The 27,481-nt window shown below is 43.1% G+C and overlaps 1 protein-coding gene across 1 annotated transcript in view; it reads right to left on the bottom strand.

Annotated features, from left to right (window-relative positions):
* LOC308580379 (uncharacterized protein) overlaps window positions 1-27,481 on the bottom strand; it is a 191,024-nt gene that overhangs the window by 61,299 nt on the left and 102,244 nt on the right. The window lies entirely within an intron of this gene.

The following is a 27,481-nucleotide window of genomic DNA, read 5'->3' as shown; positions in this document are numbered from 1 at the left end:
TACATTGGGAGGGGGTGGAGAAGCAGCGTCCCCACGACAGCCAGACTTTCCTTCTTTCATTTCTGACGTTGCCCCTCGGAGTCAGCCGGGTGCGTCTTAAACTCCCCCCTTTTCTCCCCCGATTCCCCCCTTTCAGATAGTGGCCAGGGAAATCGCGGAACTTTACTGTCGGACGTTACCTCTCGGAGTCGGCCAGGTGCGTCTTAAACTTTCCCTTTTCTCCCCCAATTTCTTTTTCGGAATGTGGCCCTGAAATTGTGGTACTTTTACTGTTTTCCGACGTTACCTTTTGGAGTCATCCAGGAACGTCTTAATCTCTTTCTCCTTTTCTCCCCCGTTTTCCGTTGTGGAGCGCAATCTGGGAAAACGCGGCACTTTGTCCTTTCTCTGATGTCTTCCCTTGGAGTCGTCCGGTGGCATATTATATCTTTATTAAACAGGCTTTAAAAAGACATTAAAAAAAGACATACATACATACAAATACAAATACCGAGTCAAGAACAGACAAAGAACAGAATACATGAAAAACAAAACAAAAAGAGAAAAGCAGAAAAAAACAAGACCTCCGTCCAACTCAGTTTTGGGTTACATAAACTTATACAATTTCTGCAGTTGTTTTGGCAGTAATTCTACACTCTAAACGTCGTAAGTGTTAACTACTGTCTACTGTTATATAGTTAATTCCCAGATTAATCTCAATATAATTTAGGAATTTGTTCCACTCATTTTTTAATTTGACCATATTATGGTGCCTAATTCTTTGTGTTAAACTTGCTAGTTCTATATATTGAAACAATTTCACTTGCCAATCTCTTTTTTTTTTTAAATATTTTTATTAATTTTCACCAACATAAACAATAACAAAAAACATACCAAACAAAAACAACAACAACAAAACAATACAAATTAACACATAATGTGACTTCCCCAAACCTCCCCTTCACTGCATCCTTAGTTTTAAAATATTAATTCTTAGCAAACCTTTGTTCAATTTCAAAACTCTTTTTCCTTAAGTTTTCTCATATTTCAAATTTAACCACTATAATTCTATATCTCATACCTTTTGACATTTCAACATTCTGAAATTTTACAATAATTCTTAAGATAAATTTTAAACTTCCTCCAGTCCTCTTCCACCGTCTTTCTCCTCTGGTCACGGATTCTGCCGGTCATCTCAGCCAATCCCATAAATTCTGTCACCTTGATTTGCCATTCTTCCAGAGTAGGTAGTTCTTGAGTCTTCCAGTACTTTGCCAGTAGAATTCTTGCCGCCGTGGTTGCATACATGAAGAATGTTCTGTCTTCCCTTCGTACCGTTTGGCTAACCATGCCCAAGAGAAAAGCCTCCGGTTTCTTAACAAATGTCCACTTAAGGATTTTCTTAATTTCATTATAGATCATCTCCCAGTAGGCCTTAATCTTTGGGCAGGTCCACCAAAGGTGGTAAAAGGTTCCTTCACATTCATTACATTTCCAGCAATTATTATTGGGCAAATGATATATCTTTGCTAGCCTGGTTGGGGTCATGTACCACCTGTAGATCATTTTCATTATGTTCTCTTTTAAGGCACTACATGCCGTAAATTTAATGTCTGTGTTCCATAACCTTTCCCAGTCTGCAAACATAATCTCATGACCAATGTCTTGTGCCCATTTAATCATCGCTGATTTTACTGTTTCATCCTGTGTATTCCATTTCAGCAGCAAATTATACATTCTAGACAAAATCTTAGTATTGGGCTCCAATAATTCTGTTTCTAACTTTGACCTCTCCTTCTGAAATCCTACTTTCCTGTCTTGCTTAAACGTCTCATTAATCTGCTGGTAATGTAACCAGTCTCGGACTTTAGGTTTTAATTTCTCCATACTCTGTAATTTAATCTTTTCACCATCATATTCTATGATTTCACCATATTTTGGCCAATCTGAATCCATATTGAGTTTTTTTACCGCCTTGGCTTCCAGGGGTGACAACCACCTGGGGGTTTTATTCTCCAACAAATCTTTATAACGGTTCCATACATTAAACAATGCTTTCCTGACAATGTGGTTTTTAAAACCTCTGTGCACCTTTACCTTGTCATACCATAAATATGCGTGCCAGCCGAAATTATTATCATATCCTTCTAAATCTAAGATGTCTGTATTCTCAATAAGTAGCCATTGTTTCAGCCAGCAAAAAGCTGCTGCTTCATAATAAAGTCTTAAGTCCAGCAGGGCAAAGCCCCCTCTATCCTTTGCATCTGTTAAAATTTTGAATTTTATTCTGGGCTTTTTGCCCTGCCAGACAAAATTAGATACATCTTTCTGCCACCTCTTGAAACAGTCCATCTTGTCCAAAATTTGCAATGTCTGAAATAAAAACAACAATCTCGGCAGTACATTCATCTTGATAACAGCAATTCGGCCTAACAAGGAAAGTCTCAACCTAGACCATGTGTCAAGATCTTTCTTAACTTCCAACCAACATTTCTCATAATTATCTTTAAATAAGTTCACATTTTTAGATGTTAAATTCACCCCCAGGTATTTAACTTTTTTTGTTATTTCCAGACCAGTTTCCCTTTGAAAATTCTCTTTTTCCCCCAACGTCAGATTTTTCCCCAGCACCTTTGTCTTTTGCTTATTTAATTTAAAACCTGCCACTTGACCAAATTCTTCAATAAGTTCTAAAACTCTTTTTGTACTGGCTTCGGGTTGTTGCAAAGTCAAAACTAGATCATCTGCAAATGCCCTCAGCTTATAATGCTTTTTTCCCAATCTTATTCCTTCTACCTGCTGGTCCCTTCTAATCATATTCAACAGTACCTCCAGGGCTGATATAAACAATAGAGGGGACAATGGGCATCCCTGTCGTGTCCCTTTTTCTATTGGGATTTCATCCATGACCATACCATTCACAATTAGTTTAGCTCTTTGTTCAGAATATATAGCACCTATACTGTTTTCAAAGTTTTGGCCTACCCCCATCCCTTGGAGATTCCTCTTCATAAAACTCCAACAGATGTTGTCAAAGGCTTTCTCCGCATCCACAAAAATCAAGACTGCTTTTCTATTAATGTCAGACTCCAACAGTTCCAAAATGTCTATAATGTTCCTCACATTGTCTGACATATGTCTCCCTGGGAGAAAGCCTGTTTGGTCTTTATGAATCTCCTCTTGTAACACTTTTTTGAATCTTTTTGCTAAAATATCTGCAAAGATTTTGTAATCCACATTTAAAAGTGATATAGGGCGGTAGTTCTTAACTTGATGTTTCTCAGTTTCTGTCTTCGGTATAAGTGAGATGAATGCTTCTTTCCACGATTCGGGAGCCTTTTTCCCCTCCAAAATTTGGTTGCAAACTTCTTTCAGCGGTTGTATCAGCCATTCCTTCAGTGCTTTATAGTATCTCGCAGTCAGCCCATCTGGTCCTGGTGATTTCCCCAATTGCATATTTTGGATGGCACCCTCTATTTCTTGATCTGTGATTTTCTCATTTAATATCCTCTTATTCTTTTCCGGGATCTTTGATAGACCATACTTTTTGATAAAATCTTCAATCTCTTTTTCTTTCTTTGGCCCTTGAGCATATAATTTCTTGAAGAAACTTTGGAAACAATTGCTAATCTCATTTGGCTTGTTAAGATGTTTACCATCCACTTCGAGCGATGTCACCGTATTCAGCTTTTGTCTTTTTTTCAATTGCCATGACAGGAGTTTCCCACATTTATCTGCTGATTCAAAAGTTTTTTGCCTCATTTGTTTTATTTTCCATTCTATCTCCTCGTTCACCAATTCCATATATTGAGTCTGATAATACTTTATTTCCCTTAAGATCTCTTTGGATTTAGGTTTAGACCTCAGTTTCTTTTCTCCTTCCTCCATTTGTTTCCAAATTTTTTCTTTCCTCGCATTCTGTTGTTTCCTCTTTATGGAATTTTGCTGGATCAGGAAACCTCGCATCACGGCCTTACTTGCATCCCATATTATTCTTCTTTCAACATCTGATCTTAAGTTTATCTCGAAGTAGTCTTTCAATGTCTTTTGGGCCTTTTTGTAGATTATTTCATCTTTAAACAGGGTGTCATTCATTCTCCATCTGAAGGTTCCAGCTGTTGTCAGTTTCATTTCCATCTTTACTGCATTGTGATCTGAACAGGTTTTTGGGCAAATTTCTATTTTCTTAACCCTCGGTGCCAGATTGCTAGAAATCCAAATTTGGTCAATCCTGGTCCAGGTCATATTTGCTTCAGAGAAGAAGGTCCCCTCTCTTTCCAGAGGGTTCCTTGTTCTCCAAATATCAATCAAGTCCATGGTATCAGTCAGCTCAAAAAAAGTCTTTGGCAGTCTTCCATTCTTTGAAATTACTTGCCTTTGTGCTTTATCCATGTTCGTGGAGACTACTCCATTCAGGTCGCCCATCAATATTATTTTTAAGTCCAAAAAGTCCATTAAGGTCTCATGCAACTTCTTGAAGAACTCAGCCTTGCCCTCGTTGGGTGCATAAACTCCTACAATCAAAATTCTTTCTCCATGAATTTGAGCTTCCACTGCCAGGAATCTTCCTTGTTCGTCTTTAAAGATCAATTTAGGTTCCAATTTTTCTTTAACGTAGATCACCACACCTCTTTTCTTAACTTTGTCCGAAGAAATAAATTCCAATCCTAATCTTTTATTTGTCAGAAGTTTCCTGTTTATCCTGGCAATATGGGTTTCTTGCAAACATATTATATCCAAATTTTCTTTTTTCAAAATGTGGAACACCTGTCTCCTTTTTCGGGGGTGATTCAAACCATTGCAGTTCCAGCTCACAAGTTGCAGAGACATTTTTGTTATTGGGCTGCTTTCCCACCGACTGCTCCCAGTTCTTGTTCCTCTTCTGTAGGTGTAGGGGTTAATCCAAATGAAAGGTTTGCTATGTCCGGTATTTCTCTCTCGCTTACAGTTCCTTTCTCAAAGTCCTCTAAATTTCTCTCCAAAAATTGCTCTTTGTCTTGAATTGTTTTGATCTTGATTTTCTTCCCTTTGAAGTCAAAAGACAATCCTTGTGGGTATTCCCACCTAAATGGGATATTGTGTTTTTTCAGCAGGTCCGCTAAGGTCTTAAATTGGGACCTCACCTCTAAAAAGTACTTAGGGATATCTTTGAAGATCTGTATTCGGGAATTCTTGACGATCAAGGCCTTCTGGTAATGTAAATTCAATATTTTATCTCTTTCTTCCTTAGATCTTAGGCTGATTAAACAATCCCTTGGTTTTTTACCTTGTTTTCTGCCAATCCGGAAGGCTGAAGTAATTACAAATTCATCTTCTTCCCCTTCTAATTCATCAGTCCAAAATTCTTGAAACTTGTCTGTAAGGAATTCTCCCAGGTTGCCTTCTTCCTCCTCCGGTACTGATCTCAATTTCAGATTTTTGTTTTTCCTCTCTAGTTCCATAAAGGCCAAAGCTGTGTCATGTTCATGAACTTTCTTTGCAATGGGTACAAATTTTCCCCTAGTGTCCTCGGCCGTGCACCTTGCGTTCTCAGCTATTTTTCTTGTTTCTGTGCTTTCTTGCACAAGATGATTTATAGAGTCTGTGTTACTTGCTATTGCTGTTGTGTTCAAATCTAATCTTGTTGTTAGCTCTGTCAACTTTTTAGAATTATCTGTCAATTTCTTAGAGTTCTCTGTAGACTGCTTGGTTAATGCTTCTAGGGATGTATTTATTCTAAGCAATGCTTGTGTCATAGATTCCATTGATGCTATTGTTCCCCTTTCCTGTGCAGCTGCGGCTCCTGACATGGAGCCTCTTCTTTGAGTCTGTTTTTGAGCCTGTTTTGTTTTGCTTCTTGTTGCTATCTCCTCCAGTGGATTGCTCATAACTCAAGGTCGTTCACACAGGAAGGTTTCCAGTGGAAAATCCCACTTCTTTGTCTCTGACACAATGCAAACTGTCTCTCTCTTTTGGTCCTCTAGAGGGAGAAACTGTATCCAGACAATGGCAACAGCAATAGCAACCCAATAACAGGGAAAAAGTAACCCATGCAAAGTTCCATAGACCAAAGTCCAGCCAAAAGCCCTGTTCGTTACAATTTAAGTACTGTACGTTTCATCCACTTAAGTCCCTATATTTTGTATCCATTAGATTTAATCTTTATATCCAGCAACTTTTTGACAGTTCCCTTCAGGCGCTAGTCTCTCCGGCAGCCTGATCTGAGGTTTCGGCGGTGGAGAGCCTCACTTCTAATCCCCTTTCCTCTGGCAATAAAAGTTATTTTCTTCTCCTTCCCCCCCTTTCCTGCCTGTCGGGGGGGGGGGGAGTCTCTTGCAAATGTCAAAAGTTCGGAAAAGTTTTAAACAGAGATGTTTCCTTTAAAGATAGCTTGATTTTTCCCTTTGCTCAATCGGTCATGCAATTCCGGGGGGCTGACTTCCTTAATTTCTGCCTCTCCCGTTTTCAGCCTAATTTCTTAAAAAACTTTGAAAGTCCCGTTCTCTTAGTTTTGCAGATCTTACTCACGGGTATTGTTGCCAATTGGTTGTTTCAGGAAGGAATCGGCGCTCTCCATCAATGGCGACGCGGCTTCACTCCGTAAGCTGGGTTGCGATCCTCAGCACCGCGCTCACACCCGATGCTGCTCCATAGCCTTTAAAAAGGCTCCTTCACGGTACCGGGGGGCGCAAAGGTGCCCACCGAATCTCCTTGTTCACAGGCTTCCGCGCCTGTGATTTTAGGGGTCCCCCGCTCGCCGTAGCGGGTCAGACCCGAACTTACGGAGCAGTCCTGCCTCGGAGCTCAAGGCAAGGACCGCCATTAGACGCTGGCGCCGACCGGAAGTCAATCTCACTTGCCAATCTCTAATCGAGGGCATTTCGGGAGATTTCCACTTCTGTGCTATTAAAATCCTTGCCGCCGCCGTGGCATATTGGAAGAAGGTTTGGTCTACGTTTTTTATTTCCTCCTCAATCATGCCCAAAAGAAACACCTCGGGAATTTTAGGGAAATTATACTTCAAAATCTTTTTCAACTCCTCGTAAATTTGCCCCCAGAATCTCTTAACCACATCGCAAGTCCACCATACATGAAAAAAGGTTCCCACCTTATCTCTACATCTCCAACAAATATTATCGGCATTCCTGTACATCTTTCCTAGCTTTGCCGGGGTCAGATACCAGCGATGCATCATTTTTTCTAAGTTTTCTCGAAGGGTTGCACAGGCCGTAAACGTCATACCCTTTTTCCACAGAGTCTGCCATTTGTTGAAATCCACCTTGTACCCGAGGTCCCTATCCCATTTAACCATCGCACCTTTCACCACATCCTCTTTGGTGTCCCATTCCAGTAATTGTTTATACATTTTAGAGAGGAGTTTATTACTACTTTCTAGAATTTCCACTTGGTATTTCGATTTTTTTTCACTCATCCCTAGTTTTTTATGTTCACCCCAGAGTGCGTTAATTTGGTGAAAGTGTAGCCACTCGTTAATTTTATCCTTCATCTCCTCATAAGGCCTAATTTTCCATCCCTCTTCCGTTTTAACTAATAGATCTTCATACGTCCACCTTTCCCCTGTCATATTTAATTTTTTAATTTTAACGATGTCAATCGGGGAGAGCCACCAGGGGGTACCCTTTTCAATCACATTTTTATATCTATTCCAGACTTCCAGTAGCGGGCCTCTGATGATGTGGTTGGAAAAGCCCCTGTGGACCTTCCCTTTCTCCTGCCACAAGTAGGCATGCCAGCCAAATCTTATATTAAAGCCCTCTAAATCTAGCATGTCTGCGTTCTTTAAAATGGCCCATTCCTTTATCCAACATAGGCAAACTGCCTCGTAATAAAGCTTTATACTCGGGACTGCGAAGCCACCTCTATCTCTGGTGTCCGTGAGATATTTAAACTTGACTCTGGCCCTTTTCCCCTGCCATATAAACTTAGCTATGATTTTTTGCCAGTTCTTAAAACAAGTAGTACCTTTGATTACTGGAATATTCTGGAATAGGAATAGTAATTTCGGGAGGACACACATCTTTATCGCAGCCATCCTTCCTGTCCATGATAATTTCAGCCTATGCCAAGTATCTAAATCCTTCTTAATTTCCTGCCATACCTTATTATAGTTATCTTCCACAAGGTTTATATTTTTCGGTGATAACCAGATTCCCAAGTATTTTACCCTGTTCACGACCTTGATTCCGGTCTTTTGCTCCAACCTGATTTTTACATGTTCATCCAAATTCTTTGTTAAGATTTTAGTTTTTTTCCTATTTAGTTTAAATCCTGACAATTTGCCAAAATCCTCTAAAAGTTCTATTGCACAACTAGCACTGTCCAGAGGGTTCTCTAGAGACAAGATCAGGTCATCGGCATACGCCTTTAGCTTAAATTCCTTTTCCCCGATTTTTACCCCCCTTACATTTAACGTTTCCCTTAATTTATTTGCAATAACCTCCAAAACCATAATAAATAACAGGGGTGACAGGGGGCAGCCCTGTCTTGTCCCTTTCATGATCGCGAAGGGCTTGGATAGATTATTATTAATGATCAGCCTAGCCCGTTGCCCTGAGTATATGGCCTTGATGCCTTCCATATAAGGACCTTCTATTCCTGCCATTTTCATACATTGTAATAAAAATTCCCATGAAACATTATCGAAGGCCTTCTCGGCGTCAATGAATATCAGGGCTGCCGGGATGTCTGTCCTCATATCAAGGTATTCAATAATATTCAATATGTGACGGACATTATCTTTCTGCTGCCTATTAGGTAGGAATCCCGCTTGGTCTTTATGAATGTATTTCTTTAGATGTTTCTTAAGTCTATTAGCCATAATATCGGCAAAAATCTTATAGTCACTATTGAGCAGTGAAATTGGCCTATAGTTTCTTATATCTGTTTTTTTCCTTTTCCGTTTTTGGTATTAAAGTAATAAATGCCTCTTTCCAAGAATCAGGGATCCTCCCACCTTGAAGGATGTTGTTAATAACGTCCGTAAGCACCGGCGCTAGGAGTTCCCCTAACGTTTTATAGTACTTTGATGACAAACCATCCAGCCCAGCTATCTCTTTCAAAGGATATAGACTGCTGGGGGAGTGGGGCTGACAAAGGGGGGTGGAGTTGAATTACAAGGACATTTTCTGACTTTTGAACCTCAAGACTGCTCCAGGATTCAAAAGGATACATACATAAAATATCCCAATTGTCTCAAGATATGCAACTGATATTTAATTAGTTTGTTTTGTGTTATTTCGTTGGAATGTTGAAATGTGTCTTGACAGTTTGTTATTTCCACAAATGGGGGGGGGCTATTTTTGTGTGTAATTGTTTTATGTTTATTTTTTTTAATATATATTTTATTAAGGTTTTTAAACATAAATGCAAAGATAAAGAACAATGTAACATATATCATAACATACTTTCTTAACTTCTTAGGACTCCCTCACATCTCCCGCTCCCACTTGCATCATTGTCAATTCTTGCCCGCAATTTATCATCTTGTTTACAATCTTGTGTCACATTCATTTAACTATAGTCTGTTAATTCTCCAATAGGTTTATAATTTTTCCTCAACTTACTTATCATCTTAATTCCATCTAATTTAGTGGTGCACAATTATTTGTGATCTAGCATCCTTTCTTAACATTCAACCAAATTGCAATTTTTTAAAAAATAAATCTTAAATTTCTTCCAGTCTTCTTCAACCCTCTCCTCTCCCAGGTCTCGGATTCTGCCAGTCATCTCGGCCAGTTCCATGTAGTCCATCAGTTGCATCTGCCACTCTTCCAGTGTGGGTAGATCTTGAGTTTTCCAATTCTTAGCGATGAGTATCCTTGCTGCCGTTGTTGCATACATAAAAAATGTTCGGTCCTTCTTTAACACCTTCTGGCCGACAATACCCGGAAGGAAGGCCTCTGGTTTCTTGGTGAAGGTATACTTAAATACCTTTTTCAGCTCATTATATATCATTTCCCAGAAGGCCTTCACCTTAGGGCAAGTCCACCAGAGGTGAAAGAATGTTCCTTCATTTTCTTTACATTTCCAACATTTATTATCAGACAAATGGTATATCTTGGCAAGTTTAACTGGGGTCATGTACCATCTATATATCATTTTCATAACATTTTCCTTCAAAGCATTGCATGCAGTGAAGTTCAGCCCAGTGGTCCACAACCTTTCCCAGTCCTCAAACATAATGTTGTGCCCAATGTCCTGTGCCCACTTTATCATAACCGATTTAACCATTTCATCTTGAAACCATTTCATTTTAACAGCAAGTTGTACATTCTTGAAAGTACCTTGGTTTTAGGTTCTAGCAGTTCTGTTTCCAACTTCGATTTCTCCACTATTGTTTTTATGTTTAATGTCTTATTCCTTACACCCCAGTGGAGGATTCTCATACATTTTATGCTTTTTTACAGATCAGGCTATTATGTAGTCCAATGTTTAGAATTAGATAAATTTATAACCACATTTAGTTGTTTCACCTGGCACTCTGCCAACTTCCCTACCCATTTTAAAAATGTGCTAAAACCCACTTTACCAAGGAGAAGCTTCAGGAAGGTGTATATGCTTTGGTTTAGCCGGAATAATCCCTTATGGAGTTAAATTGACTTATTTGGAGAAGTGCCCCTTAAGAATGGTTTTCTTTTAACAGATTGGTTTGAAGAGTTGAGAACCATGGGGAAAGATAAATTCAAATTGGACTCAGTTTGAATTGGGCAAGTGTATCCAGGCTGCAAGTAGCTTTTTGGTCCTTTAAGTGCAAGTGAGCAACTTCCCATGACTGCAAGACCAGAGCCTATAATAATAAAACCCCATAGAAAGGCCAAGGTAAAGACATTTCTCTCAGGACGTGTCCAAACTTGTGCCAGCTGTGGTGAGTGCCAGGCAACATGGTTAATATGAAAGCCCTAAGTGGATTCACCAGGGATTGCCACTACTGTGACACCAGGCCGGTGTGAGACCACAGAAGAGCTACTTTGACACCTGAGAACACAAAAATGGCGGGGGGCAAAGCAAACTGCATTTTTCAGTCATTAGTGGACCTTCCTGCTAAATGTAAAGCATACGCCACTATTGAGAAAATATTTATTCCAAGGTGCTAAAATACCACAAGTAACTGAGCAACAAAATATTAATTTTACGTAATATCCTATGTCTAACTATGTGCACTGTTACACTGTTATATTTCTATGCAAATATCCTTGAGAAACGTGACATCCAAGTCCCTTTCAGGTTCACATGGATACACGCATCTGGGATGGAGAATAGCAGGTTAATATTTACCACTTTAAATTGTGTGGAGAAAAGGATTGCAAAGTAGCCACCTTTGCAATCTTATCTCCGAAGGGGGGAACTGTAGCAGGAACCCCCCCACCCCAATCATTCTGTTTGTACAAACTTCACACACACTACATATGCCACACTTCTGTTATAAATTCATAAGAAAATCAACCATACATCGGATTTGCACTGTTCCATTTTTATTTTACTCCATGAAGGAAGGTTTGATACAGGGCAGCCATAATCCATTCACCATCCCAGCACATCTTCAGGAGCCCTGCCCAGTTATGGCTATGCCAACCCTGATGGTCCCAGACAGAAGACAATCAAGATCACAAAGAACTTGCATATGGGAGTGGATTCAGCATGGACTGAAACAAAGGACACTGATCAGATCTTCCCTCAGGGGGCAGGAAACTGCCAACTCCCCTTTGTCTCCTGGAAGTGACTCATGGGGAGGGGGGAAAGGAGGAACCAGCCAGGTGACAAGACACTCAGGTTACCACCAACTCCTCCCTCAACCCCTCCTTTCTGTAATGTATGCATGATGTTTCTGGGGGTGGGCTTGACCTAGAGGAGGGGAATTTCAAAAGTCTTTATAAGGTCTTGCACACCATCTTTCTGTGTCTTTTCTCTCACCTGCAAGTGAGGGGAACACCCTGTTGCAACAGTTCAATAAAGGCCAAGCCTACAGGCTGCTGTTTTGCTCCAATTTACTCTGGTTGGTGTCTTTACTTTTTGTCCAAGGGAGCCCTCGGATTTTTCCGGTAACAAAATGAATCCTAAATGCTCCCCAAAGACCACCCAGCCCCAGCCCTTGCAAGGGTCTCCTGCCTCCTCCCGCACCCCCTGTCCGGCTCCCCTCCCTCCCTCCATGGCTACTGCTCTCTCCCAAACCCACGTGGGTAACCAGGCAGCTGGCTCAACCCACTCACTTCCGGGTGCTCTCTCCCCCTCGCCCAATCGCCTCGCAAGGGGAAGCCGCTGCGGAGAAAGGGGTCAGGGCAGCCGGTCCTCCCATGTTTGGAGCAGGAGGAAGGGCCCGCGGCCATCTTGAATGAGGGCAATTCTGTGCCTGTCTGTTATACACACATACATATATACATCTGTCTATCATCTACCTACAGTGAGGGGGGAAAGTAATTGATCCCCTGCTAAATTTGCCGTTTGCCCTCTGATGAAGAAATGACCAGATCAAAATTTTAATCGTAGGTTTATTGTAGCTGTGCAAGAGAGAATAACAACAGGAAAACCCCCAGAAACCCCCTCACTGTATATGTTGACACACACCCACACACACCTGGCTCTTGTTTGGAGAAGGAGTGAGAGACGGAGGCTCTTCTAGAATGGCATTTCCATGGCACCTCCTTTCCTCCCACGAGCTCCTCCTTCCACACCAACCCTGCCAGGCTGGCCGCTTGCCTTTCACCCCCTTTCCAGCACTGCGTGGTTTAGTGTGGCAGCACCTGCCCTTTGGAACTCCCCGCCTCTTGCAATAAAGTGCGTGCCTCTGCTAGACACTTTTCTGGCAGCGGCTAAAAGCATTAGGAAGCTGAAGTAATTTTAATCTCTTTTAATATTTTAGCTTTTCTCTGTTTTAAAGAAGGCTTGTTATTTTTTATTGACTTTACTGCTGTGGTGTTTGTTTGTTTTTGTACTGGTAAACAATTTTGCAGGTTTTTAAAAAATAAATTTTATGAAATAAATAAACAATAAATATAAATAAAACAACACAAGCCAAAACACAATGCATCCTGTGGATTTAAGTATCTGTCCACAGTGGCCCAGAATCCACATTCCTTTGTAAGAAAATATGAAATAAAGTCAAAACATTTTTGCAGGCAAAAAAAAGAAGTCAATATTGGGGAGGTGACAAAAACTTTTCCACACCAGGTACCCCCTGACCTTGTTATGCCACTACCCGGGGTGCAGGGAGGGGCATGGGGGTCCCTGTTCAGATCATGCCTGATGGGGGAAACCCCCAAGTCAGGGAACAGAGGGTCCTCCTTTGTCCTCTCCGCCAAGCCAGGGAGGGGCCAGTTTGCAGGAGGACTGCAGCTCTGTTCTACCTACCTACCAACATACCTACATATATATATATATATATATATATATATATATATATATATATATATATACATACACACGCCCCTTCCCAGACTTTTTCTCCATCCATTTATTAGTACTATTCATTAGGTCCCACAGGGCTCTGGCACCCAGCACAGTTATTTAAAATGATCTCAAACCCCGAGAGTTTAAAATGGATTGATAAGTAACTGACAGACGTAGATGATCTGTAGACATATTGAGAAGCTGCCGGATGCCCCCCTTGTTTGGGCCTGTGATGGACAGCAGAGCCAGGCCAGTCGGCGGACTTAGTCCCTCAGATATTTCCTGGAGCCTCGCTCTGATTGGCTCCCAAGACAGCGGGGGCGGAGCCAGCCCTTTTGGCAGGAAAATGCAAGGCGCCTTTTTTGAGGGATGGTCTGAGGGGGGAGAGGAAGAGGAGTCAGGCGGGAGTTCAAGGGGAGAAGCTGGGGGGAGGGAAGGGAGACCCCCAAGAAGGAGGGCTGAGGGGACCCCCTGGGTGTGGGGGGAGGACTGAGAGGGGGGAGCGGAGGGAGACCCCCAAGAAGGAGGGCTGAGGGGGCCCCCTGGGTGTGGGGGGCGGACTGAGAGGGGGGCGGAGGGAGACCCCCAAGAAGGAGGGCTGAGGGGGCCCCCTGGGTGTGGGGGACGGACTGAGAGGGGGGAGCGGAGGGAAAGGGCCCCTCGCTCAGGAACCCCCCAAGTCTGACTCCGCCAGGGAAGCAGGGCTGCGTCCAGAACATTGAATGGTGAGTGACACCTGTCATAACTCAGTCAAGGAAGGAGAGGGAAGGGGCAGAAACCAAGGGAAGCATTTGTCCACCATGTCTGGAAACCTGAACCCTGACCTGAACTGGAACAATGGCTTTTCGGGAACCGGAGCTTAAGAAAAACTGTGCATGGACTACTGCATTTAACGCCGTGACATCCTCAAAGTTGAAGCCAGAAGTTGACTTCAGCCTGAAAGAATGCGTCTCCTGACACCAGCTTTTTCTTGGCAAAAAGAACTTTTCTTGTTTGTTTTCCCTCACACAAGAGAGGCTGTGGTCAATGGCAGAAATGCATTGAATTGGCATGTACACATTTCTTTGCCTTGCTTGTTGTTGTGTGTTTGGGGGAGGGAGACTGTACGCTGAGACCCTCCCAACCCCTGGATTCAGCAAGGATGGCTTTCCTGAGGAGCCAATCGCCTGGGAGACGGGCCATTCAGGGGAAACAAGGAAGTGGACCTGTGTGGTTCGGGAAATGGGGGTCCCACTCCCCCAACGGGCCGGTAGAGGACCGTGATGTGAGGGAGAGGAGAAGGAGCAAGCTGGAGAGAGACTTAGAGGAATGTTTCATTTCTGTTTGAATCCAAGGCTGCGCCTGTGGGAGAAACCAGACCTTTGGGGGGGGGGGAGTGAATGCTGTGAACCTCTACAATGTAGACTTGCATATATGTGTAAAGAGACCATGTATCTTAAAGACCCCCCAGTCTCCTCTGTGCCTCATTCCAAAAGTAAACACCAAGCCAGGCATAGTGCTCCTGTACTCTTGGAATCTCACACCGCTCGGACATTGAGGTGGCCTGCAGCAATATATTAATAATGATGATGATAATGATAATAATAATAATAATAATAATAATAATAATAATAATAATAATAATAATAATAATAATTTATTTATACCCCGCCCTCCCCAGCCAAGGCCGGGCTCAGGGCAGCTAACAAGCAATAATAAAAACAAGTTGAATGAATACAACATAAAAACAAAATTTAAATACAACATTAAAATATTGAAACATAAAAATATTAAAATGTAGCCTCATCGCAGGAGGTGAAGGAAAGGAAAAAAGAAAGAGAAGGAGGGAATCAAATTGGCTCCAAGCCAAAGGCCAGGCGGAACAACTCTGTCTTACAGGCCCTGCGGAAAGAAATCAGATCTTGCAGGGCCCTGGTCTCATGAGGCAGAGTGTTCCACCAGACCGGGGCCAGAGTTAAAAAGGCCCTGGCTCTGGTCGAAGCCAATCTAACTTCCTTAGGGCCCGGGACCACCAGGGTGTTGCTATTTATGGACCTTGAGGCTCTCCGTGGGGCAGACCAGGAGAGGCGGTCCCGTAGGTACGAGGGTCCTAGGCCGTGAAGGGCTTGAAAGGTCAAAAGCAGCACCTTGAACCTGACCCTGTACTCCAATGGTGCCCCTTGGATCAGGCTGCGACCCGCCAGTAGATGACCAGCGGGGGAGATGCCGGTTTCTTTTTGGGAGTAACAGCTCTGCCAAAGGCTTCCACAAAGATCTGAATACCTGCGAAACCCCATTACCCTGTGGAACTCCCTGCCTCTTGACACCAGGCAAGTGTCTTCACTTTTGGACGCCTGCTGCAAACATTTCTGTTTATTTTTAATTTTAACAGAATAAAACTTTATTTAGAATTCGACAATAACAAAGAAAAAGAAACCCACAGTAGTTGCTACATCCAATCATTACAATGATCCAGTGTTAACATTTTATAAATACTAATAAAGAAATTACATGACATCACTTTTAACTTACTGAGGTTTTCATAATACACTTCATCTCTTTTTCTTTTTCTTAACATATCTGTCAGGGGCTCAGGAGCAGAGGCACAGGGGAGAGAGGAGATGGAGAGCGAAGGGGAAGAATCTGAGGGCAGCGTAGGGGAGTATGGCAGTGACCCGAGAGATTCCATGAGCCTCTCCAGTGAATCAGAAGATTCCCAGAAGGAGGCGCCGATGGCCAGGGCAAGGGGGGTCCCAGGGGGGACGCACCAGAAGCAAGGGGCCAGCGGGGACTCCCAAAGCAGCAGCTGGAGATCAGGACCGGCTTCCCCACCAGAGCATAGTGGGGGGGAAGAGTCCCATGTGTCAGGGCCAGCGTCTCCTCCAGCAGGGAGAGAAGATGAGTCAGGGCTGACCACGCCCCCATCGGAGAGTGGGGGAACGGAGGGGAGGTCAGGTCCAGCTAGCCTCCCTGAAGGGGGAAGCAGTGACAGGAGCAGTGTAACGGTCAGGAGGAAGGTGGCGGGCTGGGTGCGCGCGCCAAGTTCAAATGTACAGGCGCGTGGGACAGCAGAAAACCCGGATTAGGAACCAGGTCCCAAAGCCCGCCGGAGGCAGGGGGAAGACTCAGGGGACTCAGCGTCAGAAGAGTCTAGGAAGGGCGAGACCCCAGCTGACAGGCGGACCCAGAGGAGAAGAGAGCAAAGGAAGAGGTGGAGCAAGGCTAGAGTCTTAAACTGGTGTCTGGGGGGAGGAGATTCAGGCGGAGCTTCGGCGGTCTAGAGTTTGAGACGTAGAGCTGCGCGCCACGGCTGTGAAAGCGAAACTGAACTTCAATAAAGACTGTTTTATATAACAACGAACTGGCGTTGGTCCTTTGTGAGCTGGGACCTAGGGCAGCTCTGACAATATCAAAAAGAGAAAGACCAAGAAAGGAAACACAAAAGGAAAAAGAGAAAAAGAGGGGGAAAGGGGGCGGGTAAAAGGAAGGGGAAAGAAGAGGAGGAAGAAAACAAAGCAAAACAAACATATTTGACTTCTGATTAGACTCATTGTATTATTATTTCTACAGTTTTTTCACACACAGTTCCAAATTATTGTATTTCTTTCTTTGTTTTCATCAGATATCAAAAAACATTATATTTATTGTTTTCCAAGGATCATTCTATTTCTGCCAGGATATGTTTGTTATTGCAATACTTTTCCAAATACTCTTTAAAGATTTTCCATTCTTTCTGTACTTTCTGTTTTGGATGCCCTCTAATTCTCCCTGTCATCATGGCCATCTGTAGATCTTCTATCATTTGGACCTGCCACTCATTTATCGTAGGTGTTTCGTTACTTTTCCAGTTTTTTGCGATTAAGATCCTGGCTGCTACTGTTGTATACATAAAAAGTGGTCTCTTTTCTTTTTTGATTTCTGGTGACATTATTCCCAGGAGAAAGGTATCAGGTTTTTTGTTAAATGAAAACTGAAATAATTTTTTAAAATTCATTGTAGATGTTATTCCAAAATTATTTAATGGCTGTGCATTCCCACCACATGTGCATATATCACCCTATACCATCTTTACACCTCCAGCGAGTTGGTGATCTGATTTCATACATCTTTGCTAGTTTTGCGGGAGTGTGGTGCCATCTGTATAGCATTTTCATAATATTTTCTCTCAGATTATAGCACGCTGTGAATTTGATGTCCTCACTCCACAATTTCTCCCACTGATCCCTATAGATGTTATATCCTAGGTCTTGTGCCCATTTCACCATTGAACTTTTCACCAATTCTTCTTTCACCTCCCATTCTAGTAGCAGGTTGTACATTCTTGAGATGTATTTTCCTTTATACTGCATTAGTTCTTTTTCAGATCTTTGCAAGACCCTCCTTTTTATCTAAATTCAATCTTTCATTTATTTGAAAATACTGTACCCAGTCTGTCAGGTGTCTTCTAATTTCTTCAAATTCTTTTAATTTGATGTTATCATTAGTTTCTTCTAGTTTCTTCTGGGCCTCTATATGTGGCCCAGTCTCCTTGCATATTTTTCTTTTTAACAGCCAGGGCATCTGTCAGTGAGGTCCATAAGGGAATTTCTGGTTCCAATATTCCTTGATGTTTTAACCAAATCTTGTATAAGAATGTTCTTATAGTATGATTTAAAAATCCCTTATGGAGCCTCACTTTTTGATAAATTAAATACGTGTGCCACCTGTTTCGGTTGTCAAAACCCGTTAGGTCAAGCACGTCCGTGTCTCTTAGAGGGATCCAATCTTTTATCCATATTAGTCCGGCTGCTGCATGATACAATTCTAATTCTGGTAGGGCGAAACCTCCCCTCTCCCTTTGATCTAGAAGTATTGGGTGTTTGATTCTAGGTTTTCTTCCATTCCATACAAATCTCGCTATGTCTTTTCTCCAACTTTTAAAGCATTTCATTCCTCCCAGTATTGGGATGGTTTGGAACAGAAAGATCATTTTTGGTAAACTGTTCATTTTAACTATTGAAATCCTACCCCATAGGGAGAGGTGAAGTTTATTCCAAATTTCCATATTTTTAAACATCTCATTCCACGTTTTTGTGTAATTGTCCTGGTACAAATTAATACATTTTGTCGATATCCAAATTCCCAAATATTTTATTTTATTTTTAATCTCCAAACCCATAATTTTTTGTAAATCCTTCATCTCCTCAGATCTTATATTTTTTACTAATAAATTAGGTTTTTTTGAAATTTATTTTAAATCCTGCCAATCTTCCAAATGTAATGATTGATTCTGTAGCTGCTGGAATACTTTGTTGGGGGTTCTCAGTTGTTATTATCAGGTTGTCTGCGAATGCTCTGATTTTATATGATTTTACTCCTATCAACTCCCTTTATTTCTTCATTTTTCCTAAGAGTTTGTAATAATGTTTCCAACACCAATATGAATAAAAGAGATGAAAAGGGACATCCTTGCCTTGGTCCCTTTGTTATTTCAACATTTTCTGTAATATTACCGTTTATAATTGGGCTTGCCTTCTGTCGGTAGTAGATCGCTTCTATTGCCCTTTCAGATTTTTCTCCTAATTTCATTAAATTTGTTTTTTCATGAACCACCAGAAGATGTTGTCGAATGCTTTTTCTGCATCAATTAACATTAATGCTACCTGGAGTCGAGCCATTTCCTATAGCTCCCACCTACTAGCATCGGATGCTCGAATTAGAGGTGGTTTTTCCAATCTGATCCTAAGAGATATTCATAATTCCCCTTGGAAAACTACAATTAACCTCAAACTCCGCTCTCTTCTCAATCTGAATTGCAAAACTGTTCTTAACTTAGAGTGTATCAGTCCGGCGGCCCTACCTCCAATTAAAAAGAAGCTACAGCAACTTGACTTCTCTAACACAGCTGCCCATGCAAGAGGGCCATGTTCAGGCCTAGCCCTAGCTATTCCACCCCCTGAGGGGATCCCTCTATACTGCTTCACAATTCCTTTGGAGGCTAAGCGAAGGGCCTTTACCTGTGCCCGTCTCAACTGTTTTCCAACAGCAGTTCTGTCAGGTCGTTATTCCAGAGTTCCCATTGCAAATAGAACATGCACCTGTAATGACACGGCTCTGGAGACTATGGAACATGTAATGCTCTTCTGTCCCAACTGGACAGATGAAAGATCTCGGTTTTTAACTCCTCTCGTGAACAAGCTTCATCTCCCAATCCAGCCCTGGATAGTGTCCCTTCTTTTGCAGGATTCTGATTGTTGGATTACCGAGATGACAGCTAACTTCCTGCTTAGTGTGATGAAGAGGAAAGCGGCACTAACTTCTTCTTTAACACCACAGCTGCAGTCAATACGCTGCACAATCGAACGAAGTTCCAAGTAGCCTTATTGTACAAGGACAATGGAGCTAGGACAAATCTGAGGAGCCGAAGGACCCTTTAACGATCCTCCGCCAGCCTCAGCAGTTTTTTGTCTTTCTGTTTTTGTACTATCTGTCACTCGATGTTTTAAATCCCCTGTCGCTTTTGTTATCCCTTTTTTTTTCTTTCTTTAAGTACTCGCCCAGGACGATATCTACCTTTACCTCCCCACCCCCATTTTATGTTGTTATTTCTATGTATATCATGCTATGGCCACACGGCTAACGCAATAAAATCTATTGAAATCTAAATGCTACCTGTTCGTTGCTTTTAAATTCTAAATATTCCAACATATCGACAATATTTCTGGTGTTGTTCTGAATCTGCATCCCAGGTAGGAATCCTGCTTGATTTAGGTGGATGATTTCTTTTAGAATTCCTTTCAATCTATTTTCTAATATTGTAGCAAAAAGATTATTGTCAGAGCTGCCCGAGGTCCCAGCTCACAAAGGACCAACGCCAGTTCGTTGTTATATAAAACAGTCTTTATTGAAGTTCAGTTTCGCTTTCACAACCGCTGCGCGCAGCTCTACGTCTTAATCTCTAGACCGCCGAAGCTCTGCTGCTCCAGAGAAGCGGACACGGAGCAATGGATCCAAACTACAAGAAAGAAGATTCCACCTAAACATTAGGAAGAACTTCCTGACAGTAAGAGCTGTTCGACAGTGGAATTTGCTGCCAAGGAGTGTGGTGGAGTCTCCTACTTTGGAGGTCTTTAAGCAGAGGCTTGACAACCATATGTCAGGAGTGCTCTGATGCTGTTTCCTGCTTGGCAGGGGGTTGGACTCGATGGCCCTTGTGGTCTCTTCCAACTCTATGATTCTATGATTCTATGAATCTCCTCCCCCCAGACACCAGTTGAAGACTCTAGCCTTGCTCCACCTCTTCCTTTGCTCTTTCCTCCTCTGGGTCCGCCTGTCAGCTGGGTTCTCGCCCTTCCTAGACTCTTCTGACGCTGAGTCCCCTGAGTCTTCCCCCTGCCTCCGGCGGGCTTTAGGAGCTGGTTCCCAATCCGGGTTTTCTGCTGTCCCGCACGCCTGTACATTTGAACTTGGCGCGCGCACCCAGCCCGCCACCTTCCTCCTGACCGTTACACTGCTCCTGTCACTGCTGCCCCCTTCGGGGAGGCTAGCTGGACCTGACCTCCCCTCCGTTCCCCCACTCTCCGATAGAGGCGTGGTCAGCCCTGGCTCATCTTCTCTCCCTCCTGGAGGAGACGCTGGCCCTGACACCTGGGACTCTTCCCCCCCACTATGCTCTGGTGGGGAAGCTGGTCCTGATCTCCAGCTGTTGCTTTGGGAGTCCCCGCTGGCCCCTTGCTTCTGTTGCGTCTCCCCTGGGACCCCCCTTGCCCTGACCATCGGCGCTCCCTTCTGGGAATCTTCTGATTCGCTGGAGAGGCTCATGGAATCTCTCGGGTCACTGTCATTCTGCCCTCCGCTGCCCTCAGATTCTTCCCCTTCGCTCTCCATTTCCTTTCTCCCCTGTGGCTCTGCTCCTGAGCCCCTGACAATTATAATAACTATTTAATAGTGATATCGGTCTATAATTTGCTACTAATTCTAGATCACATCCTTGTTTTGGTAATAACGTCATGTAGGCTTCAGTCCAGGAATCTGGTTTTTTCCCTTTCTTTAAGATGTCATTCATTATTTCTTTCAAAGGTGTTGCCAATATATCTTCTAAGTTTTTATATAACTCCGCTGGTATGTTGTCGGGGTCTGGAGTTTTCCCTGATTTGGTTTTCTTTATTACATTGTTAACTTCCATCATTAATATCAGAGAATTTAAGATCTTTATTTTTTCTTCAGTGGTATTTGGAATTTTGTGTTGTATTAAATACTGCTCTGTATTAAATACTGTTTTGTATCTCTTTCTTATATAATTTTTTGTAATAATTTGCAAAACTCTTAATAATCATTTTTGGGTCTTCTGTTACTTTTTCTCCTATCTTCAATCTATTAATTAATTTTTCATTCCGCCTTTTTTTCAACTGCTAGGCTAGGAGCTTACTTGGCTTATTGGCAAACTCAAAATTGCGTTGTTTCAAAGTTCTTAAGTTCCATTCCGTTTCTTGTTCTATCATAGTTGTATAATCTGATTGTAATAATCTAACGTCTTGTTTTACCTTTTCACTCTTTGCATTCTTGTTAAGTTCTTTTTCTTTTTTATTTAATTCTTCTAATAGTTTTACTTTTTCTTCTCCTCTTTTCTTCCTAGAAATGGAGTTTTGCTGAATAAAATATCCGCTAAACACTGCCTTGTCTGTGTCCCAGACCACATTTCTATCTATACCTTTATCCCAATTGAATTCAAAAAATTCCTTCATTGTTTCACCATTGGAACTGAGAAGATTGAAACAACCATGTGACTTCTTATGAATTCCTAAAGATTAACAATATGTAGCTGCTTCAAAGTATGGGTCCAAGGGTATGTGGCAGAATAGTAATGGGGAACCCCCTCTCTCTTCCTGTTAGTGTATATAATATGTGGGCTCCTTGGGGCAGAGTCCTTGGCACAGATGGAGGAGGGAGGTGTCATGAAAACAGAGTTAGGTTCCTTTTTATCTTTATCAGAGCATTTTCAAGAAAGACAAATGACACATAGAATCATAGAATCATAGAGTTGGAAGAGACCACAAGGGCCATCGAGTCCAACCCCCTGCCAAGCAGGAAACACCATCAGAGCACTCCTGACATATGGTTGTCAAGCCTTTGCTTAAAGACCTCCAAAGTAGGAGACTCCACCACACTCCTTGGCAGCAAATTCCACTGTCAAACAGCTCTTACTGTCAGGAAGTTCTTCCTAATGTTTAGGTGGAATCTTCTTTCTTGTAGTTTGGATCCATTGCTCCGTGTCCGCTTCTCTGGAGCAGCAGAAAACAACCTTTCTCCCTCCTCTATGTGACATCCTTTTATATATTTGAACATGGCTATCATATCACCCCTTAACCTCCTCTTCTCCAGGCTAAACATGCCCAGCTCCCTTAGCCGTTCCTCATAAGGCATCATTTCCAGGCCTTTGACCATTTTGGTTGCCCTCCTCTGGACACGTTCCAGTTTGTCAGTGTCCTTCTTGAACTGTGGTGCCCAGAACTGGACACAGCACTCCAGGTGAGGTGTGACCAGAGCAGAATACAGTGGCACTATTACTTCCCTCCCCTTCATGGATCACTGCCTTGCCGTGGCGAAGGGGCTTGAACTACGAGAAGCTATGAACTACGACGAGCAGGGCACACAAGATGAACAGGTCATAGTGGAGAGTTTTGACCAAACGTGATCCACCTGGAGTAGGAACCAGCAAGCCACTCCAGTATCCCTGCCAAGAAAACTCCATGGACAAAGACAACAGGCATATAAAAGTTATGACGCTGGAAGATGAGCCCCTCAGGTCGGAAGGCGTCCAACAGGCTACTGGGGAAGAGCGGAGGACAAGTACAAGTAGATCCAGAGCTGATGAAGCGGCTGCGCCAAAGCCGAAAGGACGCTCAGTTGCGGATATGCCTGGAAGCGAAAGGAAAGTCCAATGCTGTAAAGAAAAATATTGCATAGGAACCTGGAATGTAAGAACCATGAACCTGGGTAAGTTGGATGTGGTCAAAAATGAGATGGCAAGAATAAATATTGACATCCTGGGCATCAGTGAGCTAAAATGGACGGGAATGGGCGAATTCAGTTCAGATGACCATCACATCTACTACTGTGGGCAAGAAACCCGTAAAAGAAATGGAGTGGCCCTCATAGTCAACAAAAGAGTGGCGAAAGCTGTACTGGGATGCAATCTCAAAAATAATAGAATGATCTTGATACGAATCCAAGGCAGACCTTTTAACATCACAGTAATCCAAGTTTATGCACCAACTACTGGTGCGGAAGAAACTGAAATTGACCAATTCTATGAAGACTTACAAGACCTTATAGAAGTGACACCAAAGAAGGATGTTCTTTTCATTATAGGGGATTGGAATGCTAAAGTAGGGAATCAAGAGATAAAAGGAACAACTGGGAAGTTTGGCCTTGGAGATCAAAATGAAGCAGGGCAAAGGCTAATAGAGTTCTGTCAAGAGAACAAGCTGGTCATCACAAACACTCTTTTCCAACAACACAAGAGCCAACTCTACACATGGACATCACCAGATGGACAGCATCGAAATCAATTTGATTATATTCTCTGCAGCCAAAGATGGAGAAGCTCTATACAGTCAGCAAAAACAAGACCTGGAGCTGACTGTGGCTCAGATCATCAGCTTCTTATAGCAAAATTCAAGCTTAAACTGAAGAAAGTAGGAAAAACCACTGGGCCGGTAAGATACAATCTAAATCAAATCCCTTATGAATACACAGTGGAAGCGAGGAACAGGTTTAAGGATTTAGATTTGCTGGACAGAGTGCTTGAAGAACTATGGATGGAGGCTCGTAACATTGTACAGGAGGCAGCAACGAAAACCATCCCAATGAAAAGGAAATGCAAGAAAGCAAAGTGGCTGTCCAATGAGGCCTTACAAATAGTGGAGGAGAGAAGGCAAGCAAAATGCGAGGGAGATAGTGAAAGATACAGGAAATTGAATGCAGATTGCCAAAGAATAGCAAGGAGAGACAAGAAGGCCTTCTTAAACGAGCAATGCAAAGAAATAGAGGAAAACAACAGAATGGGAAGAACGAGAGATCTGTTCAAGAAAATTGGAGATATGAAAGGAACATTTCGTTCAAAGATTACCATAATAAAGGACAAAAGTGGTAAAGACCTAACAGAAGCAGAAGACATCAAGAAGAGGTGGCAAGAATACACAGAGGAATTATACCAGAAAGATATGGATGTCTCGTACACCCCAGGTAGTGTGGTTGCTGACCTTGAGCCAGACATCCTGGAGAGTGAAATCAAATGGGCGTTAGAAAGCACTGCTAATAACAAGGCCAGTGGAAGTGATGATATTCCAGCTGAACTATTTAAAATTTTAAAAGATGATGCTGTTAAGGTGCTGCACTCAATATGCCAGCAAGTTTGGAAAACTCAGCAGTGGCCAGAAGATTGGGGAAGATTAGTCTACATCCCAATCCCAAAGAAGGGCAGTGCCAAATAATGCTCCAACTACCGCACAATTGCACTCATTTCACATGCTAGCAAGGTTATGCTTAAAATTCTACAAGGAAGGCTCAAGCAGTAGGTGGACCGAGAACTCCCAGAAGTGCAAGCTGGATTTAGAAGAGGCAGAGGAACCAGAGACCAAATTGCAAACATGCGCTGGATTATGGAGAAAGCTAGAGAGTTCCAGAAAGAAATCTAATTCTGCTTCATTGACTATGCAAAAGCCTTTGACTGTGTCGACCACAGCAAACTATGGCAAGCTCTTAAAGAAATGGGAGTGCCTGATCACCTCATCTGTCTCCTGAGAAATCTCTATGTGGGACAAGAAGCTACAGTTTGAACTGGATATGGAACAACTAATTGGTTCAAAACTGGGAAAGGAATATGACAATGCTGTATATTGTCTCCCTGCTTATTTAACTTATATGCAGAATTCATCATGCGAAAGGCTGGGCTGGATGAATCCCAAGCCGGAATTAAGATTGCCGGAAGAAATATCAACAACCTCAGATATGCAGATGACACAACCTTGATGGCAGAAAGTGAGGAGGAATTAAAGAGCCTTTTATTGAGGGTGAAAGAGGAGAGCGCAAAATATGGTCTGAAGCTCAACATCAAAAAAACGAAGATCATGGCCACTGGTCCCATCACCTCCTGGCAAATAGAAGGGGAAGAAATGGAGGCAGTGAGAGATTTTACTTTCTTGGGCTCCATGATCACTGCAGATGGTGACAGCAGTCACGAAATTAAAAGACGCCTGCTCCTTGGGAGGAAAGCAATGACAAACCTAGACAGCATCTTAAAAAGTAGAGACATCACCTTGCCAACAAAGGTCCGTATAGTTAAAGCCATGGTTTTCCCAGTAGTGATGTATGGAAGTGAGAGCTGGACCATAAAGAAGGCTGATCGCCGAAGAATTGATGCTTTTGAGTTATGGTGCTGGAGGAGACTCTTGAGAGTCCCATGGACTGCAAAAAGAACAATCCGATCCATTCTTAAGGAAATCAGCCCTGAGTGCTCATTGGAAGGAGAGATCGTGAAGCTGAGGCTCCAGTACTTTGGCCACCTCATGAGAAGAGAAGACTCCCTGGAAAAGACCCTGATGTTGGGCAAGATGGAGGGCACAAGGAGAAGGGGACAACAGAGGACGAGATGGTGGGACAGTGTCTTCGAAGGTACAAACATGGGTCTGACCAAACTGCGGGAGGCAGTGAAAGACAGAAGTGCCTGGCGTGCTCTGGTCCATGGGGTCACGAAGAGTCGGACACGACTAAAAGACTAAACAACATTACTTCCCTTGATCTAGATGCTATACTCCTATTGATGCAGCCCAGAATTGCATTGGCTTTTTTACCTGCATGTCACACTGTTGGCTCATGTCAAGTTTGTGGTCAACCAAGACTCCTAGATCCTTTTCACATGTACTGCTCTCAAGCCAGGTGTCACCCATCTTGTATTTGTGCCTCTCATTTTTTCTGCCCAAGTGCAATACTTTACATTTCTCCCTGTTAAAATTCATCTTGTTTGTTTTTGCCCAGTTCTCTAATCTGTCAAGGTCGTTTTGAAGTGTGATCCTGTCCTCTGGGGTGTTAGCCACCCCTCCCAGTTTGGTGTCATCTGCAAATTTGATCAGGATGCCCTTGAGTCCATCATCCAAGTCGTTGATAAAGATGTTGAATAAGACCGGGCCCAAGACAGAACCCTGTGGCACCCCACTAGTCACTCTTCTCCAGGATGAAGAGGAACCATTGATGAGACCCTTTGGGTTCGGTCAGTCAGCCAGTTACAAATCCACTGAGTGGTAGCATAGTCAAGTCCGCATTTTACCAGCTTCTTTACAAGAATATCATGGGGTACCTTGTTGTCAGAGCTGCTTCCAGATCCTAGCTCACAGAGGATCACGCTAGCCAGCAATCACTTTGTAAAAGTCTTTATTGAGTTACAGTTTCCATTCTCTAGCTGCTGCGTGCAACTCTATGTCTTATGGGTTAGACCGGCGAAGCTCCGTCTGAGTCTCCGCCCCTTGTGCACCAACTTAATATCCTAGCCTTACTCCACCTTTTCCGCCTGACTGTTCTTCTCTGGGTCCCTCTGCCCCCCTGGGTCTCTTCCTTCCTGGATTCTTCTGACGCCGACCCCCCGGACCCTCCTGCCTCCTTGCGCCGGGCTTTAGGACCTGGCTCCCTTTCCGGGCTGCTTACTGCGCCACCTTCCTGTGCATTTGAACTTGGCGCGCGCGCCCAACCTTCCACTTTCCGTCTGACCGTTTCTTGGCTCCCCGATGGAGGTGTGGCCACTCCTGACTCGTGCCCTCCCTCCTGTTGTGAGCTGCCAGCGCTTGATACCTGACGCCCTTCCTCTCCCCTGCTCTCTGTTGGTGACGCTGGTCCCGATTTCCAACTGCTCCCCTCTGAGCTCCCTCTGGCCCTTTCCTCCTGGGGTGTCCCCCTAGGCTCCCCCCTTGCCCTGGCCACTGGTGCTCCTTTCTGTGAATCTTCTGATTCACTGGAAAGACTCGGAGATCTCGGGTTGTCGTCATCACTCATCCTTTCTTCTGCCTCCTCCCCCTCGCTCTCTGTTTCCTCCCTTGCCCTTGCCTCTGCTCCTGAACCCCTGACACTTGTCAAATGCTTTGCTGAAATAAAGGTAGGCTACATCCAC

This window comes from Podarcis bocagei (genome assembly GCF_964188305.1).
Source record: "Podarcis bocagei genome assembly, chromosome: 2".
Classification (NCBI taxonomy): domain Eukaryota; kingdom Metazoa; phylum Chordata; class Lepidosauria; order Squamata; family Lacertidae; genus Podarcis; species Podarcis bocagei.
This window is presented reverse-complemented; position numbering and strand designations above follow the sequence as displayed.